Raw genomic sequence first — 22,985 nt, forward strand, 5'->3', positions numbered from 1 at the left:
AAGCAACATTGTTTGTTTGTTTTTTTGAGATTTGGAACAAATTGAATTATTCCATTTCCTTATCAAGAGAGACGATATAATTTCCACTGAACAATACAATCTTCCCGTATGCACCGTCGTACTATATATCGTAAAGTTGTACGTTTGAAATCCCGATTTGATGATGATGGCATAAGAAATTTTCATTCGAAACTACAATCACTGAAATTGGAAAACCAAATACTAAGGGACCATGGGGATGCAAGGAATATGTGCCAACATATCTACTGCCGATGCTGTAAGAACAATAGATAATCTAAATCACATTATTCCTTAGTAATTTTAATTAGGATTCAGTTACATTGCATAGATTAGGCAAATTAAAGTTGCGCAATAAAATTATTGGAATATCGCCTTTAATTTTAAAAGCATGAACAGAAGTCCGGAGGAGTTAAAGGAATTAGGGAATTCATATGCACAGCGTTGTTTGCCAAAATCTATTGCCCTCTCGCAATAATTTAAAAGTTGTCATAAAAGTTAAAATAGTAATGAATAATTCTCTGAGTTTAAGTGCGGAGTCAGAAAGTTACGTGTATCAAGAAAAAAATTTGTTTCCAAGGTTTGTCTTTCTCTGTAAGACCGAGTTGTATACATGGTAATTAATAAGTTGGCAGAACCTTTAACTGTCAAAAGGTATTGGAAATATGTTGGTCTACGAAAATGTGCTAAATGAATTCTTAAGTTCCAAAATTTTGATTGTAGGATGAATATTGTATATTCTATTAAGAGGTGAGTCTCTTGCAATCCCGGTAAGAATTTCTACCTCCTTTACTCGTTCTCTTCGAAAAATGTGCTTTTTTCAAATGTCTCTACTTCTTTTTTTTTGACACACATTTCTTTCTGATTTATTCTGATAATATATTTGTGAGCTTTATTACTCAATTATATCGGTTTAAATGCTTAAATACGGTTATGATAAAAAATATTTCTCCAAATAATTATTATTAATTTTTCTCTCTTTGTCAATTTCTTTCTTACCGAATGTTCCTTGTTCGTCATTGTTTTAACTCTTAATTTTGAACATATGGTACTTCTGTGCAATTACTCTTTGAGTTGAGAATTTGCTAAACTAAATGTACTTAGTGAATTCCTTAGCAGATATTTTTCGTTTCGATTTTAGTATGAATAAAAAACCTTAAACGTTAGCCCAAATGCATGCAAAATTACATCTTTTAGAAACACTGATTAATACCGTATACCTGCACTGCTTGAATTCAAAAACTATTTTTCCCGAATCGAATCTCAGATGTAATTCATTTAAATAAATATTTGAAGCATAAACATTCAGTGACTCTAAATGATATGCAATGTCCAAGCTAAATAGAATGCTGTACACCTTATTCTCTGCAGCCTCAAATACATGTAAATCTTTTAGCGGTTCTTGCACTGACATCGTTAGCTTTTTTTTCCTCTCACGGTTTCTATCCCTTAACATTCAGCTCAAAGAGAACCTTCGGCGATTCCGTTATTTCAAATGCGGTACAATCAGTGTTTGTTTTTACCTTTATAAGAATAATAGAGTACGAAATATAAACTGGTAACGAAGAAAAACTATTGGTTTGAAAAATTAGTATAAATACGTAAATGAATAATTTATAGCCTATGTCACTCAGTAAGAATGCACCTTTCATGTAGTGAAAGAATTTTTCAAATAGTTGCAATGATTCCAGAGATTACCTCGAACATATAAACATACAAAAATCCGCTCTCTCTCCCTCTTTATGAGATTAGTATAGATTTCAATTTTATCAAATTTTAGAGATATTTCATATAAAAAGTTGCAGTTATAAGAAAGGGAAACCTGCGAAGTAAAAATGCCTAATCCACGCAGTTTTACTGACGCCAGTTTCCCTTCGCCTATTTTTTCCAACGCAAAATTTCCTTTTTCCACTTTTACCTAGGTTCTGTCGTTTTGTTGACTTGAAATCTAGAAATATTTTAAAAGGGAAAACTCAAAAAGAAAAATAAGGGAGAGGGGTGGAGAAAGGGAGGGAGTTCCAAGTCTGTGAAACGGCGAGGACACCCGTTAACCCTAAAGTTGGCTGAATTTTTGTTGCGTATCTTTAATTTAATCATCTTAAAGATAAACAACAAGCAGGGAAGAAATAAAATGAAAACAAAAAACATTTTTAAGATTCGTCTTTTGAAATAGATAAATATACGCATTAACAAATGGGTTATGAAACGATAATTCATAAAAAAAAAAGGATCGTTTTATCAGTCTTGCAACGAAGGTCAGAAAACAGATAAACTCGGCTTATCATTTGCACGCGGCAGCGCATCATAAAACCGGTGTAGGCATTGGATGATAATGTCAAGTAGGTGATTTTTCCGCCAATCAGAAAAAGTTTTGCACACGTCACTTACTTCAACATCTGCAAAAAACAAGGCTTTTGCACCCCACACCCCTAAGAGAGCGTGTGAAAATTTGCTCTCAACCCATTTTTCGTGTGCAAATTTAGAATAAAAATCCGTACAAACAGCGTTTATCAATCGTGTACTGCTATTTTACCTCACTTCTCAACTTCGTTGATTATTCTACTAGGTAAGTACTGTTCTTATCGAATTTATATTAAGTTAATTTTTGGACGTGATAAAATTTTTTTGCCAAGGTTGTTTCACTTTTCACTTAGATGAGAAAAAAGTTTTTTTTTTTTTTTCAAATAGAAACTATCCTATACTTGTAGCGATAGAACTAAGCATTTTCTGCTTTAAAATTAAAAGATAAAGAGTGTCTAGTTTACCATTATTATACGATTCCAATATTTCTTTGCTTTGTCCAAGAATTGATCTTAAATGTTTAGGACACGAAATTCATTGTTTTCAATGGCTATTTGAAAATAATTTGCAAGATTAATTTGTTTTTACAAGTTTACACTAGGGAACTTTTTCTGCATTAAACATGAGACGCATTTTACTTTAAATGGTAAATAAATGCAATTACTTTTCTGGTTTCATTTTATTTGTGCTATGTATTTCGCTATATGCAAGATTTATAATTACGTTGAAATTAAAAAAAAATAGCCTTTATTATTTACTTTCTAGCATTCTTCTTGCTTTCTTTTAAATCTTTTTTATGTCACTCCTTGAAACGTATTATTCATCAACTTGAATGTAATGTATAAAGAAATGTCTTTTAATTAACGAAATTAAACATTTATGGTTAAAGCTATCCCTCGTATAGAATGTTTCTTGTAAAACACGGCTTAAAAATTACACGATGCAAAATTTGCGATTATTATAATACGAATTCAATATTACATGGTACAAAATTTGAATTTAATGCTTTTTGATACAACACATTTTTTAAAAAATAGGGCGTAATTTAGGTTCAATTCACTGTTAAAAATTGTGTGATATTAAAGTTAAAAAACTTTTATGTTGTTCAGATGATACTGATATGAAAAATTGCGTTTATCTCCGGCTAACAGTAACTTTTAACTTTTATTAGATTATTTTCTTATTCTTTTCAGTATTTTAAAAACAAAAAGATGAAACATTCATTTCTAACACATACTAGTGAAAAATAGCACTGTGATCAAATCGAAGCAAATTTGACAACGATAAATAATAATTAAAAAAAATGCCAATGCAATAATTCTATTAATTTATTTTTTCGTTGGTCTTTCTCAGATAAACTTAATACATTTTTTGTTGCAATTTTATTTTTTGTATTTCAACATAATGCTGTGTTTTCTATTTTTGTTTGTAATCAAAAACTTAAAATTAACATATTTTTTAATTTGTTTGCTTTATTAAACGGAAATTTCAGCTATCATGAAATTTCAACCTTAAGATCTAGTTTCGATACAACACGGTACACATTGCCTTGATTCATATTAATTCAAAGTTTGGTATAACACGATTTCGATGAAACACAAAACATGGTTTCGTTGAAACACGGTACGTATTGTCCTAATTTGTACTGTGTATACACAGAATTAGGTTTTAAGGTAAGAAAAAATAAATTAATAAATAAGTAGAAGTCTGGTATAACAATTTCGATACAACAAATTACAAATTAGCCGTGTTATACGAGGGGCACTTGTGCGTAATTTACTTTTCCCGTTCTATTTCTTCTCCCCCCCCCCTTTTTTTTTAAAAAAAAAGATGACAGGAAAGCTTAGAAGCGTTCTTGGTTTATTTTCTTTTTTGCAATATATATTTCAAGGCACCTTTCTACATTGGAACACGGAATCGAAGAGTATTTTGTAAAAAACTCTTTTAAATATTTCCTTATTTATATTCAAAAAAGAAAAAAAGACCATTTTTTTAATCAGAAAGAAATGAAAACAAAGTTATAATTTTAGCTCATCTTAGTAAAACATTGTCATTAAACCTATGTCTTCAATTTCACTTGTTTTGAATCAAATTGTTTTTCAAGATCATATGTTATTTAGAAGCACTTCATAATTTCTGTTTCTTATTTACCCTAAATTTTTCGCTATTACTTACAAAACTTCTTTTACGAATAATTTTTCTGCAAGAAGATTGTATTAAGTTGTAATTTGTTTGGTTTTCTTTTAAAGGACATCAATGAAATTATTTCAATATGTAAAATAAATCAAGCTATATTAACTTTAACGTATTGTTTTAAATGCTAGAAGAGCTTCGTGTGTGCTTAGGACGCTCTCACATAACTACATTAAATTAAGTTTATATTTTGTCTTTTTTTATTGTTTTCATTGCAAACAGGAAACATGATATATGCACTGCAATGCATACTTTGCAACCTAATTTTAACTGACTCAGCGTTGTTTTCAACGTGTTGAAACTAACGTAAATCTCTGTGCTTAAAATATACATGCTACGATTTTTGATGTGGCATACACACACGCACACACAAAAAACCCTACGGAAATTACGATTATATGTATATGTAGTAGTAAAATACCGAAATTGGAGACTGGCAACATTTACTGGTGATTCACGGGAAATATTTGGTCTTTAGTCGAAGTCTTGTGTTTACATCTACTGGCAAATGCCCACATCTACCAGGTTTCGGTCTCTCACAGTTAATAATTACAGACAATGTTTCTGACTCTGAGTAAATTAAATAAATGTTACTTTGTAGCCGAAATTCCAATTTTTATAAAATACATGAAAGTTAAAAGCACATATTTAATGCATTTATTAAAAGAAAATACGATTGATGGTAAAAAAATTGATTTAAAAAATACAAAGATGATTGAAATGTTTATTAAGAGTTTTGCTCTCGATCAAAATCTACTTACTGCTCAGTTTCTGAGAAGCTTTAAATTTTTCAAAGTATTAAGTGATAAGTAATACAATTTGTAAGTAATTAAATTTATGAGCCTTTAAGTCGAATAAAGATGTGCTTTAAAACTGTTGCATACAATTTAATACCATTTTTACTTAGTTTTTGTATATCTGATGAATGAATGTTTTTTGTATTTTTTTAAGCATTAATATTTTTAAAGTAGATGCTTTAAATTACTTTAGAAAATTAACATACTCCACACATATATTTTCAAAGAAATTTGTTCAGCTTGTTTTTATAGTTTCACATTCAGCTTTATTTATGTTTATCTTACATCTGAAAAAGCATGAACAATTTAAAAACTTCTAAACGTTACTCAAAAAGCGCACGGTTTTAATATTAATATTGGAACTTTCAAACTGTTTAATAAGTGATACACAACAGTGTTTGTGTTTTTATAACACACAACAGCAAGAAACGTGTTACAATTTTTGCATTTTATGTTGAGTTAAGTTAGCGGAACTAGAACCAGCATGTAAGCCTTTTGGTTCTTTGGCCTTTTACTATATTTTGTTCATTTGGTTTCTATTATGTTGTTATAGTTATAGTTCAGAAACCTTTTTATTTTATTGATTTTGATTTGAAATACTTTACTTAGACGTCATTTAAATTTAAATAATTTTGTAGTGCATTACTGTTTTAGTGAATTTATGTAATTAATACATAGCAACGGATTGTGTATTCTCTCAATTTCTTTCTTAATTATTCGCGTTTATTTTATATAATTGTATTATAGTCTCTTTTCCTACTTAGATTTTCATGTACACAAATAATTATATTTTGTAGTGAGGTAACATTTCTGATTTATCATTTTTGGATTTAAATATTTTAGTACTTTTCTTATTTTTGGAGAGAAATAAAAACATGCGGACGGGGACTTCAATATTGTGTTTTCAGGAAGCTCTAGTTCATAACCATTATTCAGATGAACCGCTTTTAGTCTATATAATTTTTTAATAAAGTTTACTGTATAAAGTAAACACTAGTTACTGTCTACAGCTAGTTATTGAATAATTAAGCAACAGATATCATTTTTTTTTAAATTAAACGCATAACATTTCCCAGCACTACCATACATCACTCAGGTCTTACAAAACTAAGGATAAAACATATGAAAAAAAGAAATAAAATAAAATATATAAGAAAGAAAGGTAGGGTTCCAAAAACTGAAAATAGCCGCATTAACTATTATTTTAATATTAGTAACCTTTCTTTACTATCCTTTTGATTTAATTTAATTTTTGTTCCTATTATGATACACATTGCTGGGACAAACATAACTTGGCTGCTTTTTAATAGTGTGATAAGGATCTGTATAGCCTTAAATACTACTAGGTTAGGTTTTTAATACTGTAAGCCCATGTGGTACTTAGTGGGACACGCAGAATTTTATGTGTTATATAGAAAAGACCACGTTTCTGTCATGGGACCTTCCTGTTAATTTATCTAGTATGGTAGACCGGGGCACGTTTACGCGGATTTTTTTTCAATAAATTTCCTAATTTTTATGTTTTAACATAGGAAATGTTAGACATAGCGATTTTATGAAGCGGATAATGGAGTCAAAATTGGTGTATTCAGTTGTTGCTCAGTTTGTTTTTAACCGTTAAAAAAATTATTTTTGAGTCCTAGTCGGTTGCATAAACTTGTCCCGGACACGGGGCACGTTTACGCATATTTATTTCGACACCTAACGTGGTTCTGTTAGGGTTTCGAACACGATGTCTTACCATCGTTAAAATAAAGCAAATTTATTATAGACTGAATCGTGTATAAAGTAAAAGCTAAACAGGCATGCAGACAGCACTACATGATTGTAAGCTATAATATACGAATCTGTAACTCATTTAAAAAATAAATGGTGATTTTCAAAACTAAAGCGCCTAAAAATAATAAAAAGGTTTAAGACAGTTCAGAGCAAAAAAAAAAAAAAAAGCGTTAGGGCATGTTTGGAAGTAAGACACCGTAAGAACGTCTATAAAGGTGCTCCGACGTCAACGCGTAAACTTGCCCCGTCGATAAGTTTGGATTTGTTTTTAACGCGAAAAAATAATAATAACATTTCAGTTCATACAAGTACAATTCTCAAAAAAAAAAAAAAAAAAGATAAAATTCTGCTATTTTTTTATGTATTTGTTCTTTTTTAACTAAGTATCATTTATTCGCTATAAGCTTCAAAACGTTCAACACAAAACTCACTCAAATTGGTAAAAAAACAACATATTATTATTTCTGCAATGCTAGTCCGAAGTTCGACTGATGCTCAATAACTTATACGAACATGTGCAAGAGAGCAGCATCAATCTGTTATGACTGTTGGCTCTCCATTTATGGTTCGTTTTGAAAAAAGGGCACTGTGTAAACGAGCCCCGGTCTACCCAACTAACTATTATGCTTGAATCATCATTTATTACATTGTTTTGTGGTGACATAAGAGTTTGGGTAAACCCTCTTTTTCAACTTTCATATTTTCGATAGAGAAATAGGTTGATATTAATTGATACATATTTTGTCATTTCTTCATTACATCATTTATTACAGGCAGCATAAATGTATTTAGTAAGTAGGGGATATGGGGCAAAGTGAAATAGCGGGGCAAAGTGAAAAGGTGAAATATTTACTCTGCGTTTAGCGCCACTTATTTGGTGATATTTCAACAATGTAGCTGCACATGTAGTCTATTCCAGTAAGGGAAAAAATATCGTCGAATATTAAAACATATGATAATACAGGCAATTTTCCAAAATTGATACTCTAATTGCAATATTTTGTTGCAAGTCAAAAATCATTTTTTACATTAAAAAATAATAAAGTTCTCGTTATTAAGATTTTATGTATCAATTGAGATCTTCGAAAATGCAGTGCAATATTTATTCAATTAATATTAAGCTTTTCAGTATTTTAAATATTTTGCTGAAGTAGTCGAGTACATGCGGGGCAGAGTGAAATAGCTAATTTCGTTTACTCACGCAATCATGTCCTTAAACACTTACGTATTTATTTATTAATTCATTAATTTACATTCTTTTCTTCAGTAATTCACTTGTTTATTCATTCATTCTCATATTTTCTCATTCATTCCCTCTTTTACTCACTCAGTTATTTTTCTTCATTCATCCATTAATTAATTAAATTATTCGTTTATTGTTTCAATTTCTTTTCATTTATTCATTCTTTCTTTTCTTATTTATTTGATCAAAAATGTCTTTAATAATTGAATAGAAAATATTTCATAAGAAAAAAATGTCATATTTCACTTTGCCCCATGAATTTTTAAAGTGAAAAATTTCTTCCATTTTTTTGAAGGTTCATAGTTACTACCAAAAATAATCTTCCAATGAAAGTTTTATTATAAAATACAATGTTCTTTCTTTCTGTGCTGCAATTTTCAAAACGAATTTCCAATTTTTTCTTTTTAAAAAAGCTCAGTCATCTTAACCATTTCACTTTTTCCCACATTCAGAATTTTTTTCTATTCTTTATGGAAATTGGTTTATTTACTTGTAATTTTGTAAGAGTTTGTGCGAGACTATCCCCAGAAAAAATTTTCTGCTGAAAGTTTTTAGTAATATACATGCTTGATTTATTACATTATAAATGTCATGCTCACATGTAGGTTTTACCGGAAAATCAGTAGTAAATGATACTTTTTCCAGAAAAACATTTAATTTGCAAAATTTTAAAACTGTACCATAGATGTAACGAAGTATTGTCATTTCATAAATGAATGGTTTAAAAATGTAATTTTGTTACGATCCAACGATATTATGAAACATTTTTTCTTTAGCAATGAAAATAAAGCGCAGTGAGTCAATATTGCTAGTATTTGAAACAGAAAAATGTTTTGCGATTATTAAATTTTCCAAATGACATAGCAGAAGATTGTTCTGCCACCGAAAATCAACAACTGGGAAAACTTGTCTGGAAAAACCATCACAATATCTTCATCGTTAACTAACGATTGATCAACATTGGTGGTGAAGAATATCATTCTGACTTTATTTTCGGGACTGAAATCGAACAAGAACCCACCTTTTGTACACGCTTGCGATTTCTAAGCCTTTCCAGTGAACTTTAGTCTCCTTCGTTGAACACACCGGAAATAAATGACGTGAAACTTGCATTGTTATCTTATTACTAGCAAGTATAAAAACATCAGTGTAGGACGGATCTCACGCAAGGAGAAGTATAAATAGTACTCTAACCTGTTTGTTGGAATATCGGTTAAAACAATATCCCGCTTAATATATTAAAGTTACAGTGTACCAAATAGTTGATGCGTGTCGTTTTTCCCGGATAATGGAATATCCGGCATATTAGAGAACTGTTTCTTAGAAAGTTAGCTATTTTACTAGGCAGGCTTGACTGTATTTAAGAAATAAACCTTGAACGTTTTGAAAAATTATTAAATTACAAAAATTAATATTTTGAACCTCAGAAGTTACACAAATGTAAAAAAAAATTACTCTGGAAATTCTGATAGAGAGTTAATTAAAAATTTTTTAGAAACGTTTTACAAACTTTTGCTTGTAAAAAAAATTAAAATTTCACCAGGGCTTCGGTATTTGTACTAATATTAGTGATGTGCCGGATCGTTAAAAACGTAGATCCGCGGATACGGATACGGATCCGGATCATTAGTGTCAAGATTCGCGGATACGGATCTCCTTTTTTTTACTCAATTCAACTATCCAAGTGTAAAATTTGTTACGGAAGGTATTCCCGTCAGAATAATGGCAGCTTCTTCAAAGAATATCAACCGCGGCAAAAATATAATCAAGACTATGATTTACTCTTTAAAGAAATCTCCATTAGAATTGAGGGAGAGTTGGAAGGAATGGGTCAGCACTGAATGTGAAAAATTATTTCTAGCTTACTCGGTAGATGTAGGATACAGGAGCAAGAGTGTAAAGCTGCTACTGGACAGGCTAGAAAAAAAAATTCCCCTTTTATTTCAGCATAAATGCAGCGCTGACCCATTTAACCGAAAACTTCTCCGAGCTACGAAATACAGAGCCGGGAACACCTCTACAAACAGTAAATAAAGAATTTAGTCTCACCTTTTTTAAAGGATGCCGAGAAAAACGAAAATGAAGAATAACAGAAACCCGAAATCAATAACAAAAACTAATATTAAAAAAATTAAAGAAACAAAACATGTCAAAGAGAGCCGACCTCATATTAAGATGAATTTTGCGAGTCAGATCGCACATTTGTTAACAAATATGAACTGACAGCAGGTAAAAATTTTAAATCATTGAGCTTTTCCTCCTTATCTTCCGACTATGAAATCGCTACTAATCACGCGTATAAAGGCTTAGAATTGCCCTTAAAATTTACTTAACAAGATTATAGCTCTTGCTGTATATAAGTTGGAAGTTTCAAATAAATATCAAACGCAGAAAACTTCGTTCTTTTAATTAGGGCTTCGTTCTTTTAATTACGGTTAAATAATAATTTAACCGTATTTTTAACATACGGTTAAATTTTTACTACCATAATTGTGAAAAACGTTAAATCGGTTTTTAATTAATATCTCCGGTAATTAAAGTTCTAAAAAAACGAGACCAAGCTAAGAAAACTTTCGATCAAGTCACCTTTTGAACGAAAAATGAACTATCAAAATCGGTTCATCTGTTTAGGAGCTACGTTGCCACAAAAAGACACACTGATACACACTTTTAAAACTTACCCATTCCTTTTTGCAACAGTGGGGGGGGGGTACATATTGGCTTCTGAAATGATACCTTATAATTTATATAGGGAATAAAACCTAATTTAAACGGAATTTAAGAGTCTTTTATTCAAATATTTAAGAATTTTTAGAATAGAAAAGATTCGTTTAAGATCCGTCTAAAAAGTAACGGATTCGGATACGGATATCCGGAACATCACTAACTAATATTAACTGTTCCACTTGAACAAGTAGTGTCGTATTTTACTCTGGTGGGCTATTCCAAAATTACTTTATTTTCGATCATTTTTACATCTTTTTTTCAACAATAACTGGTTAGTAAGTGATAATATTTTCTCCTTTAAAGTTCATTAAATGATATATGAAGCATTTTCGGGGTTGAACTTATCATTTGAAATACTTTTAGATTTATCTGTACCAATTTCAAAAAAGAAAATAATTTAATATTTCATCATTTTTCCAAGTTGTATTTTAGTTGTTATGTATTTTTTTTATTTCAGAATTACTTTAATTCATCATGCCTGGTGGACCTTGTGGAGCCAACTGCACCTGCGAAAAGTGCCGCTGCTGCGGTGCAGCAGCTAAGTGCAGTGCCAGCTGCAAATGCGAGACCTGCCGTTGCTGTCAACGGGGGCAGAACTGCCGCTGCGGAGATTGCAAATGTTGTGGAGCCGCCAAGTGCTAAAGTACAACATCAGTGTCAACAGAGGGAGCTTGCTATACTATAACGCAAAATGTGCAAAGGTGGTTCATAAAATTGAACATGTAAATGCTTTGGAATGTAATTAATTTAAATGATTTTAACTAAGATATTTATAGTTGAAGCAATAAATGTTTCAAATGTGTTTGATTCATTTTTATTTAAAAAAAAAAAAAAAAGAAAAACTTTAAGATGGAAGCGCCTAGAAGTAAAAGGGTGAAAGTGTTAAAAACTTAAATACTTTCTACACTCGAGCCCGCTTAATGGAATAACCAATTTTCCACGAAATGTTTTTTCTGATAAGCGGTATATTCTGTTAAACGGGATTAAAATAATTGACAACAACGGTTTGCCACATTGAAAATGTATTACATTAAGCGGGATATTCTTTTAACCGATATTCTAATGAGCGGGCTTGACTGTAGTACAAATGGTAAAATAAACTTTAATTTGCTTTGAGACAATCAATGGTTCCAGTAGATAGTAGTTGCTATACAGCATGATTTCGAAAACTTTTCAATAAAAGCCTTCGCAGGTTTGAACTTCGCATGCCTTTTACTCAAAACTTACGAAAGTTCATTTTACTAATCACTGCCTCAATCATAAGAAATAAAACAAGTAAACAGCATTTTATATAGAAAATCGCTTGATTTTTCATACTCCAAGAGCTGAGACATTAATATTTAATAATTTCATAATCTGATAGTTTTAGTTTGCAAATTATTCTGTTCATGAAGTTATAGAAAAAATATCATACTCTCGATGTGTAATCTAAACGTTAATAATAATTTTTCTTTCAAATGCTTAAGTGCTTGTGACAAAAGTAAGGCCAATCGATCTTACTTTTTATCATGCTGTTATAAATTTAATTTTTTGTGCAACACCTGATACGTTCAGCTATAGTTATGCCTTTGATTACAAAAGGATGTTTAAGATAATAAAATTTACCGAAAACAAACAGAGTTTGAGAAAGTAAATTTTATCGTTTCATTACTTTTCTAGGAACTCTTCAGTTTTCAAGTACCTTTGAAATTACTATTTTTAAGTACAAGTAAAATGCAAGGGACTTTGATTATTGCATACGTTGCTGTGAAAGTTCGAAATCTGCTAGATTTCGATATTAACTAGTAAATAAATATCAACATTCACATATCGAAGACTTCTGCGAAAGCCAGAATATTTCCATTTATTATATCCTGTATGCAGTAGTTCGCTTATTTTGTTGTTGATTACCATCAACTTTTCCATACAAAAGTATTTATTTATTTTACATTATAAAGTGTCCATAATATTCGCCAATTTTATTCAAAAATTAGGTTTTATCCGTGTGAAAATCAATAAACTACTAAAGAAACAGATCACATTGATACAATTTCGTGGAAATGCAGAAACAAATTGTCTGCTTCCTCAATTCTTTAACTTTTATGCAAAAAATAATATGGATATTTTTTCTTTCTTTACAGACTAATCTATGTATATTCCTAACGTAGCGTGAGACAATAAACACTTGAAGTGGTCAACTTTTTTATGGGCTCGGGTCTAAAAGTTAGCCAGAGTCAAAAAAAAGTTTACTACCCAATTATGAAAAACTGAAATTTTTGGTATTGGGTGTTGTTTGTTTAAAATTACAGTGAACACCTTCATTGCTGTCTTGCTAAGAAAATAAAACGTATTTCATGAATTACAGTCGAGTCCCGACTTACGCGAGAGATGCGTTCCAACACCTCTCGCGTAAGTCGAAATTTCGCGTTGTGGAAAAGGGTATGTGTAAAAAGTTTTATAAACATAACCAATCATTTTAGACACTTGTAAACACCACCTTAAACAGTTAAAAACTTTTTCTTAACTATACATTACTATTTCTTACGTAAAGAACTAAATATTTATTTGTATTTAAAAAAAAGACCTTATGAGAAGTAGTTATTTGTATAAGCGATAAAAGACTAGTACGGTGTGGGTACTTCTGCTCTCAGTGATGCTAAAGGGATGAAGGTCAATTCACGGAAAAAAACTTACACACCGCGGTTCCCTTCCGAAAATGTCCATGTTGCGGGCGAGGAATTCGCGCTAGCTCAAAAATTCTTTACTGTTGAAAAAATCGCGTTATAGCCATTTCGCGTAAGTCGGATCGCATTGTAGCGGGAGTCGACTGTATCCTTTTCCATTTGAAGAATCAATTATTGGTTTCATAGTACGTAGTTCAAAGCACATTAATTTTGACAAAATAAAAACGTAAATAATGAAAACGCCTTTGCTAGAATTAAATAAATAAATAAATTAATAAATAGGCGTAAATATCAAAAAAGTGAAAAGGAAAAAGTTGCTTATGTTCATACTTTAACTATCAGAGATATTCCTTTCTTTCTTTTGAAAATCGTTAAAGGTTAGTGAAACCACGTCGATTATTGGGATTTACAGCAATTTACAGCGAATGTTTTAGACTAATCTGTGCTACAAAGACGTCGCGGCGTCCAGATAGGTAGTTTATAAAATGTTTTTTCAGTTTAATAGCGTACAAAAATCAGCTTCGAACTTTGTAAGTTATTATTATTTGCATGATATAAGGTACACATGACTGTAATGTCATGTATGTAACTGATAGCATGCAAAATTCGGGCTTTCAATTCTACGCAAAATGTTTGAATACGTATTAATTATTCAGGGGGCTTAAAATGCACTCAGTATCTTAAAAATGAACCTCAAAAAGGGTTAGAAACGGCAATTATCCTACAGCAAAGTAAGAAATTACTTTTTAAAAAGTAGCACATAACTTCTAACCATGTGTAACATTATTCTGCTGTGGGAAGCTACTGGAATTTTTTCTTTTTTTCCTTTTGCATTTTTTCGTGTATTGTATGTTAGCGTTACTGTACAAACTTGTTTATTTGGTTTCCGCCGAAAACAAAGCGCGGAAAAAAAAAAAAAAAAAAACATCGAATTCTAATGCTTAATAATTAGTATTAAATCCAAAACGTGTTTCTTCAAATATCTCGAAAATCCATTTCTGCAGATAGTGTCGTTTACCTGCCCATGGCGGAATTAATCTTTGTTATTATATAGACTAATATTACTGCCTATTTTACATAAAAAATATAATAAAGGTTTTCAATAAAATTTTTATTTTTATGATCAAAATAATAATACTAAACTAAGATAATAATAATCATAATAATCATAAGAATATTACAAATAAACAAATAAAATAATGATAATGACTTTTAAAAAACGAAGACAAATTTAAAAAAAATGAAAAAGGATAAATAAATAGTAATGAAAATTGTGAACAATAGCACTAATCTATTAATACTGTAACATTTTATTGAGTTTTTTATGAATAGTTTTAAAATTACAAATACACAAATAATATTAAAGCATTATATTTTTTACATTAAAAAACAGTATAAGATAAATAAAATGCCATTTAGGGTACGACTTTTAGGTATTTAATACTAGAATGTTTTAAATGGTTGAGTAAATTCCGTGTATTAAAAAAAAAAAAGCTTAAAGTACAAGCTTTTTTGTTTATAATGTTTTAGTCCGGAAATACACGTAAAAATATTCATATTCAAGTTTAATAACGAATAGTTCATATTAATTTCTTATACTTTCTTGAAGAAGCTATAAACAGATTTTTACCACTACAGAGTGGTAAGTGCTGGGCATCAGATAAGCGCTGTGTTTGACCTTATCCGCAGTCAGCTGATGCGTAAACAAATCATTCAACTCTTCCAGTAGACTATCACAAGTGTCATCACGATAAGGAATGAAAACATGAAAGTGTTAGTTTATAATCGCAAACAGACTTCTGCACAATTTATTTACATTAGAAAGCAAACGTTTTAAGTGCGGTTATCATAATTAATACTAGAATATTTTGTCTGAGGACATCAGCACAGATAACATTAGCTCGTATATATTTTGCCATTGTATTTGGGGTTGACCAAATAACGTTACACTTTGAGGGAGTGGGCGGAGAGTCATGAAATTATGAGAGTTTGTGACAAAGGAAAGAGAGGGGAAGGCAAGAAGTGGGATATCGCACACATTGGTTGACACATTTTTTTTTGCGACAACGGCGGAAGGGAATGGAGTAAGGTGAAGTGTCAGACTCCGAGAAAAAAGGTGTAAGGGAAGAGGGTCATTAAAGAAAAGTATGGCATCATTTATGAACAGTCCCCCTTCTCTATTATAGATCAAGTGATGAGTGTCATGAGAAAATGCAAAAATCTGAGAAATAATTTGCCTTTCAAATTTTTTTTTTAGAATCTTTCTGTAAAATATGAATGGAATTAATCAAAATGATGAATCTAAAAAATGTCGTTAGACAAGGCAGAAAATTTATAATGTGATAAACGTATGGGTTTTAATGAATGATGTATTCGAAAATGTCGTTCCATAAGGAAAAAATTGTACGGTGGGTGCGCAAAATAAAGCCATAAAGACCAATGAGGTCAACCCCCCTAGTTCTACGTAGGATAGCAAAAATTTTCTAGATCATGATTTTATCGTCATAAAAAAGCCTAACTGATGATAAAGTGTTAGCAGTTAGCAACTTGTTATCGGCATGCAAACGTTAGCGACCGTTATTACGAAAAAGTCTTGTCACAATTGCTTGATCTTGTTTTACAGTAAATTTTGTTTCTTAAGGTTTTAGTTAACTAGTACCTTAGTGAAGTTAGAAAAGTTAACTAGCGTAAAAAAAGCTGTCAATTGTTCCAAAAATCCCTATTTATGTAGTCTACGAATTAAAAAAGAAAAATGTCGTTTCGTACTACCTTTTTGTCCTGTGATTTGCTTACCCTAGAAAAGTGGACTGCAGCCCAATAAAGCCATGATTGGCATCATTAATACTCCAGTGCCCCTACTAAGACACCTAAGACTTGAGTGGATCTTATGATCCAATGCTGCACGTATATGCACGAACTGTACGCAGGAGGGACCAAAAAACAAAAAATAACAATTTATCAGTGCCCCAAATGTGATGATTGATTTCTATTCTTTTCATTGAGGTAAATACGGAATTTTTGACCATGCTTTTGAGTTTATCAAAAGTAGTTTAAAATGTTTTTTTTATTGGCAATAAAGAATTTTTATTTTTTTTTCCTATTGATAGCTCTTTTCGGAATTGTTTTTCAAATTTGGTCTTACCCCCTGCTGAGGCGAATTCGAACATTTATTGTTAAACCGCTGCCAAACATAATTTAAACTTGAATTTTCACGTGGAAGGACTTTTTCTCATTACTATGAGTCTTATAATGAATGTACAACAATTGGAGCCAACTTAATCATAAATTAGCGATATTACTAGGCCCAGAACCTTAGATTGATCGTACTGGGCGCATTTACCTTAGTAATGAAATTGATTCAAATTTTACGTGAACTCAAGAGTACTGGAAGTGTTTGCATTGTTAAAGCGAAACCCCTGATACCTTACTCCAACAAAGTACAACTTTTCTAAAACAAATAAAAACTACTACAGTTTATATTCCGATATGATACTACCGTTAATTTTTCAATGAACGTCAAAAGATCTTCAAAAAAAAAAAAAAAAAAAAAAAATCCCATACACTTTCCAAATCAGCCACAAAGTAACCAGAGCCGATATCGTCGATAAATTTAAAAATTGAAACAATTATCAAATTATCAGGTTTTGAAATTTCTTGTTTTGTTTTTTCGTTTTGTGGTAAATATTTCTGTTTAGGAAGGGGGGAGGGTGAGGGAAGCTGTCTTACTTTGTCCCCTGAACACTCTCATACATTAGGATGCAAAACGGAATAGTTTTATTAGCTAAATTATAACCCATTAGATAATTTCATGGACAAATATGGATGTTCTTGTGCCGACGCTCGTTTTAATACTTAGAAAAATTCGAAAGAGCCATTTTATTTCCATTTAAATAAAAATATGAGAACTCAAAAAATATGTATTAACTGCCGATAGATATTTAGTTAGTAAAACAAGTTTGATTCCTTAAACACAGCAGAAACTAAGCATATCTAGCAACCTAATTTTTATTTTTAAAGAAACAAAAGCGATGCTAATAAGTTATTAATTATTCATGTTCCATTGCTTGATACTTTAACGAAAAACTCTTTTTCTTGCTTGTAATGGGTCAGACAAGAGGTGTAACGATTATGATAATGAATAGCCATAATTGCAGGCTAGAGCTTTGGGGGAGATTTTTCACGTCAACTTGTAATGAATCACAATGGATGTTATCTTTCCCTTGCATTGACACGTCTTTAAAATTACCTAACTTTTAGGAAGGTCACGGTTTTGGAAACTTAAAAAGTGATCTTGATACAATCAATAATAATTAACGGAAAAGTTTTAAGCAGGTTCTTGATGGGGACTTAAAAGCGTACGCTGTTTTTGAAATGATTAATTAATTTTAGAGGGGGAAAAATAATTACAAAAATACTTATCTCGGATGATATTGTGATGAAATTACACTATGCAAAATAGCAATTATTACTGGGGTATGAATAAAAAAGTTATTAACTAAAAACGCTTTTAAACTGATGACGTGAATCAAAGAACACCTTGAAAACCTACTATGTCTGAAAAGTTTAAAAAACCAAGCATCTAAAGTCTATAGTTAAATTAATTTTCTTGTCAGAGCACGTATATTTTTGTAGTATGATGATTTTAGGAAGCAGAAATGCACAAATAATTCGTTTCTCTTCTGCATTTTGAGAACTTTTGTGCTAATTAATGACAAAATAGTATTTCTTAGTGCTACAGTTGACTAAGGACTTTTTACATTCTTTGAAAGAAAGTAAAATGCTTTGAAAAATGTATAGAAACATAGCGGTTAACTGTAATTTTTTGCTTTCGTTAAAATTTTTTTTTTCAGTGGATATTTCATAAAGCCCATTAGTCAAACAGCAGAAGAATAATGCTCTCTTCTGCTGTTTGACGAAATTCTCTGTCAAAACTCAGTTGTTTCGATTTCTAGTAAAGGGTTAAAATTCTTGTCCTTCTTGTGTTATTGCTGCTTTTCTGTTTGACTGGTAATGACACAGCATTTCTCAACATTTTTGACCCGCGGACCGGAAAGACCTTCTGAAAAAAATTCGTGGACCAGCGATGTCCCTCCACCTCCTTCGTTTGCAAAAAAAAAGAACTTTTAATTTGGGGACAGCCACATATTTAAGAACATTTCCTTAAAAAAAATAACAGTAGCAGTAAATGATTTAATGAACACATAAATAAAACTTTACTTTGTTTTAAAGAACTGTTAAAAAATAAATGTTAGGAATAAGGTTAAGTAGATCATGTACTAATTATTCATAAGTAATAAACATTGCTGGAAAATCATAATGGAAAACTACGAAAATTCAACACACAATTCATGTAAAAGTAATGTATAGGATATTATAATTCTGGCGTTTTCTTCTTTCAGAGAAGATTTTTTTTTAAACGTGGACGAGCAAAAATCTCTGTAGAATCGTCAAATATTTCGGAGGGCCGTTGCCGGTTCACTGGACCACTGGTTTAGAATCTAACAGTCGTAATTTTAGAACAAATATGTTGCTGTGCCATTTTTAAAGCTTTTTTTCTACGACGTCAGTTTTTTCTAAGAGCAAGAAAAGGAAATGAGATTCACTCAAAAACAGTCATATAATAGTAATCTGTCTCAGCTTCCAATCAAGAAAAAAATAAATGGTAAAGTTTAGTTAGCATCTTGCCAACGGTAAAGTTCCATAGTACGTGAGTTCCACGATTGCATAATTATGACTACCTGGTTATATTCAAATAGTTAAAACTTTAAAGTGATTCACGTACCAAAATTTTATGCGAATAAAAAACTTTATTATGATCATACGATGGTATTAGTTTTAATAATTTGTAGTAGACTTATCTCCATCTGACGATCGTGCGATGGAAGAAAAAAATGTTTATATAATTGCAAAATTACTGTTTATGAAAATATTTGTTAAAATTGCTTTCAACTTTTAAAAGTTTAAGGATAATATAATTTAATTACCTTTTATAATTATTTTTTGCCCCCTCAACAAAAAACGAATGGTTTTGAAAAGGAAAATAATTTGTATTATTGAATATTAAAACAACGGAGTAATTCGCGACTACATAAAAAAGAATAATCTTTAGGACTTTAAGATATTATAAAAAAGCAATCTTGCGTAAATGGTTTCACTAAAACAGTCATATATAAGAAGAAGAAAAAAAGGAAAACCGATACAAAATATCCAATTGATAAGAAGTAACCTCTTTGATTTCTTACATGTGACGCCAAAAAGCAATCTAAATTCCGAAGTAATTCTTCGTTTTTCCGCAGTACTCAATTTACAGTGAAGCAACCAACACCTGTGCGGATAAAAAAATAAGTAAAGAAAAAATAATTTCGGTTTTGAGAATGGAAGCAATCTTGATACTTTCGAATGTGCATGGTATTTCTTTCTGATCTTGTAATAAATTATTGTTCTTTTGAACATATAATTAAAAATCACACATTAATATATATATATATATATATATATATATATATATATATATATATATATATATATATATATATATTGAAAACATATTATAGAGGAAAAGGTAAAATAGAATGAACCACAAACCCACAAATGCGCAAAGCAGCCAAACAAATAAGCCAGGTAAATATAAACATCAATTAAACAACAAGCAGACAAGGTTACATAACAAAAGATAAATTACATAGATGAAACCAAAACTCCTCAGCAGTGAAAGCTTCATCCTAGGGTCAAAAGACCAACAAATCATAGCAAAAACTAAATGGAGGATGTCCAGTTCTGAAAAAGCTAGCATTCAAGAATACATTGGGCTAAACGCACCACATGTGAAACGAGCTGATGTGTGCATCACATGACTTCCTTTTACTCCAATTTAATGTCATTTTCTCATTATTTGCAGTTTTAATGTGATTCAATAGTTCACTCTCTAAATATCAACAACAGTGGCCAAATTGAAACCAGATTAAAAAAAATAAGTAAATAAAGTCGCCAAATTTGTCGCCAAGTTGGCGACAAAACTTGGCGACCAAAAGACTGGCAATATATCGCCAAGTGTCCGCCAAAAAATAACACCACTTGAGTTTACATCGAAATTAAAAATGATTTCCCCCCAAAATGAGGCAAAAGACACCTTTGGGAGCATCCGAATGCAATCAAAAAGGAAGGTGCACAAACTAGACCCCACTAGGAGTTTACGTACCAAATTTCAACTTTCTAGGACATTCCGTTCTTGAGTTATGCGACATACATACACACATACGCACATACATACGTACATACAGACGTCACGAGAAAACTCGTTGTAATTAATTCGCAAATAGTCAAAATGGATATTCCGTGTGTCTGTACGTTCCTAGGCATACATCCACGTGTGGTCGGGTTGAAAAAAAAAAAAAAAAAAAAACTGAACATTCATTCGGGGGTGAGTAAAACGGAAATTAAGGCCTATTTTCGAGTGAATTTTTTTTTCGCGAATACAATACTTCCTTTTTTGTAAAAGGAAGTAAAAATGAATGCAGATTTCTGGAACTAAGTCCAAAATCTATACACTGGGTTTTTGTATCCGTAATTAGAAGCCAGGGCTATCAATAATAACCCTCCACCGTACCACAAGCGAAAATTCAAAAGTCTTACTTGTGTGTCCAGGTGCAAACTAAAATCCGTGATCATCATGTCAGTATTCGTGCCCCGAAACCAGCTATTGAGTGCATTTTAAACAGATTCTAAGGACCAAGGGGAAACAAGTAAACCGTAAATGTAATCAATAAATAATAAACTATATTGACTTTGAAAAATGCAGTGAGAATCGAGGGAAAAAATATTTTAAAGCTTATAGATAATCCACTTACTAATGAATCCTACTTAATAATGGAAAGTCCACGGAGCTAAGGAAAATTTGAAATGAACGGAAGAAATATTCTACTGATCAATAACGGAGTTGGAAATATTTTTAAAGGATGACTAATATGAATAGTTTACTTGTCTGAATAAGTTCCGAAAACCACTACAATGAAAACTATTGAGAGAAAAGCAAAAAACTAAAATTAGAAAAGAATGGAAAATACTCCTTAAAGCAAACATTCTTGCAGTTAAATGTAAGAAGAAAGGGGGTTATAGCTAAGCATTGAAGCTTTATCTTGTTACTACATTTTAAAACGAGGGTTAACCTTAGAGCAGGAATTTGTAACTGGAGGGAGCAAACCAAATCATCGGCATAAGAAATGCTGATTCAAAGATCCCAAGTCACGTGGTTCAACTACGACGAAAGGGACACACGTTTTACGTGAAGCGAGAGGACGAAACCTGATTTCCTCCAATATTTTACATTAAAATTTATCACATGACTCGGTATCCTTGCTTCAAGATTTGAAAACTTCACCCGCTCCACCTTTTATCCCTTCTCAATGGGTTAACAGTGTTTTATCTAAACTTTCTAAACAGTTGTAGATGTTTACTTATCGTAAGAACAGTTTGAAGAAAAACAAAATTCTGTTATCTTGTTTTTCAAGTTGATAAGAATTTTCTTCTTAATTAAATCATTGGAAAATCGATTAAAATATTAAAATGATACATAATGTCTTTCGGGCAGTTTTAATTAAAATTCGCGCTTATTTATCGAGAAAATGTTCACAGCAGTAAAATATAGCATATCATTTATTACAAGTATCCAAAAACATCACCGTTACTTCCTGCTATGTATGGATAGCGAGGAAAGGTTTTTTTCCCCGCGAGAGTAAGAGTAACTAATTAAGAGCAGAGTTTTCGAACTTTGCGAAAAGCGATTAATCGATAATCTTTATAATATCGGTTGTCTAAAATACTGACAATTCGGATAAAATATGATGCAGCTGGGGCAAAGAAATAACTAGTATACGTTGAACGATGCGTTTGAGTCACTTGGAAAAAAAAATGAGAAAAAGCCATTAGTTTCGAGTGAAGCTGACGATTCTATTAAAAATTGTTAAAAATATGTAAAGAAATATGTAAATACATAAATAAATCAAAACGCGTTTTTAAAATGTTTGCTAATTTCTACTTCTCCTGAAAATATGAAATATGAAAACTTTCTTTCGTTGACATTAAATCTTTAAACGCAAAATTGTAAAACTTGAAAGCGTCTGATCAATGAATGACTGGACAAGTAATTGTTGTATGGATTTTTCTACGAGTGCTTTTGCACTATGATAAATATTTGAGAAAAATACTCAAAGTCAGATACAATAAATACTTAGCCCGTATGATTTCGAGCATCTTTAAATAAGAGCT

General features: G+C 31.0%; 1 long non-coding RNA gene across 1 annotated transcript; it reads left to right on the forward strand.

Annotated features, from left to right (window-relative positions):
- Positions 1–2,497: 2,497 nt before the first annotated feature.
- LOC129221476 (uncharacterized) lies at positions 2,498–11,860 on the forward strand. Its single transcript, XR_008580522.1, has 2 exons — positions 2,498–2,584; positions 11,516–11,860. It is a non-coding gene; the product is annotated as an uncharacterized LOC129221476 (long non-coding RNA).
- The last annotated feature ends 11,125 nt before the right edge of the window (positions 11,861–22,985 follow it).

Source organism: Uloborus diversus, chromosome 4 (assembly GCF_026930045.1).
Source record: "Uloborus diversus isolate 005 chromosome 4, Udiv.v.3.1, whole genome shotgun sequence".
NCBI classification, from domain to species: domain Eukaryota; kingdom Metazoa; phylum Arthropoda; class Arachnida; order Araneae; family Uloboridae; genus Uloborus; species Uloborus diversus.